Source organism: Melitaea cinxia, chromosome 7 (assembly GCF_905220565.1).
Source record: "Melitaea cinxia chromosome 7, ilMelCinx1.1, whole genome shotgun sequence".
Taxonomy (NCBI): Eukaryota; Metazoa; Arthropoda; class Insecta; order Lepidoptera; family Nymphalidae; genus Melitaea; species Melitaea cinxia.
This window is the reverse complement of record NC_059400.1, coordinates 1,059,556-1,061,679: the sequence shown is the minus strand read 5'-3', so window position 1 is coordinate 1,061,679 and position 2,124 is coordinate 1,059,556. Positions and strand designations below refer to the sequence as shown.

General features: G+C 30.8%; 1 non-coding gene across 1 annotated transcript; it reads left to right on the top strand.

Moving 5' to 3' along the window:
• The first annotated feature begins 722 nt into the window (after positions 1–722).
• On the top strand, positions 723–795 carry Trnav-aac. The gene has a single exon. It is a non-coding gene; the product is annotated as a tRNA-Val (tRNA).
• The last annotated feature ends 1,329 nt before the right edge of the window (positions 796–2,124 follow it).

Sequence of the window (2,124 nt, the reverse complement as noted above, 5' to 3'; positions counted from 1 at the left end):
CGTACGTACTTGTTAATTGTTCCTAACGACTTGGAAACTTGCTGATTATACAGGGCTGTTGTGAGTTTAGATTTGGTACTTTATATTAATTAGTTTTATCAATACAGTTGTCTTTGTTGCTCACAATATTACTTGTATTTTTTCTTTCTTTTCTTAAACTTTTAACCGAGATAGGGCTCAGCAGGATATTTTCTGCTCAAAATCTAGAGCAGCGATTGGCGAAGTACCTCGACCTTACAGAGGATAACAGCTAAATAGTACTGCTTTCAAGCAGTGCTGTGTTCCTGTGTTGAGTAAGATGACAAGAGCTGCTGGGGGTGTTTGGGGGTTGGGTCGGCAGCGCGTTTGTGATGCTTCTGGTGTTGCAGTCGCTAGTTTACCGACCTAGTTATATATTTAATGTATCGTTTTCCACGAATTATATACATAAAAATAAAAAACAATATAATTGTAAAATGTCGACACAAAAGTTCAAATTTTAAATTACCTATAGCCTTCCTCAATAACTAGATAATCCAACATAAAAATAATATTTCAACTCGAGCCATTAGTTCCTGAGATTAGCGCACTTGAACAAACGAACTCTTCTGTTTTATAATATTAGTACACATAGGAGCATTTAAATAGCATGAAAACAGGTGTTCCGAAGCAGCCAGAACATCTTATAATATGAAAACGTCATCAATAGTAGTATAATATTTTTTTGATACCAGTCTACCAAGGTTTCCGTGGTGTAGCGGTTATCACATCTGCCTAACACGCAGAAGGTCCCCGGTTCGATCCCGGGCGGAAACATTTTTATAAAAAAATAATTATTTTATATTCAATTGAACACAATTTCGTAGATCGAGTCTTTTTTTTTACTTGTGGTATTTGGAAATTTAGAATACAGGTGAAAACAGTAGTAACAGTGTTCTATTGCGGACTTAAAAGTCCGACCGTTATCTTACTTTCCATGTGTTCAATCCAATGAGCCATCTCATAATAATAATAATTTATTTATTGTATATAAAAAAAAATACATAAACAAGAATAATGACAAAAGGCGACCTTATCGCATAAATCAACTTCTACCAGACAACCTTTGGTTGGAAACTGAAAAGTATGAATTTAGTCGATGTACTTAAATATCTCGTCTTATCATACAAACAGTTGTTAACATAACTATGGTTTATTATATATTAGCGTGATAAATAGTTGTAGTAACAGCTAGGCCGCGGGCACTGAATTACGAAGTTATTATAATCAATGTTTGGGACCCGCTTCAGGTGGAGAAACACGGCAATATATCAAAGTTTGCAACTTAACCGAGTGCGAGGTGCGAGGGTATGAGTTATGCTAACCGCAAACCCGTTGGAAGTATAGTCGAAGTGACAAGAGTCGAGCGATTCCATCTTTTGACTTTAACATTATTTAAAATGACGTTTGGGTTGCATTGTTAGTGTTTTTTTTTAGAATAGTAATAATGTAATACTTTATTATTGAATTATTTTAATATAAATTATATATCATGTTAATAAAAATATGTTTATTAAAAAAAGTATGTTATTTTTATTTATTATAATGAGATACATTTGTAATTATTCTTTTCATTAAAGATTTTACGTGTATTTAGCGTTACGTGTATTTTATAAGAAATATTATATCGTATTTAACATTGATCGATATTTTACAAACTTAACTATGTCTCAGAAATCAAACAGCCACAACAACCCTTTATCAAATTTTACTCTCGTTATAGAATATTAAAAAAAATATGTGGTGTCATGGGACACCAGGTAGGAACGAAGTTCCTTCGGATAGTATAGAAGCAACACAATTTGAAAAAAAATGAATTTTGTACATTTTTTCTAGTTCTTGATTTTTTTTAATTTTGTTGACTGGTTTTTAATTATGTACATTATATTATTACTATTTAGGAAATTTAGTATTTTAGAAAATAACAAATATCGTAAAAAAAAACCAACAAAATAATAATAATAATTCAAACTATTAAGTGAAATAAAAAAAGATATGTCTTTATTTATTTTTCTCGACAGTATAAAATTACATAAATAATTAAAAAAAGTTTCCTGTACTATTTTAGTTTTACAAACGTCATATTATTATACAGTCGTATGACTG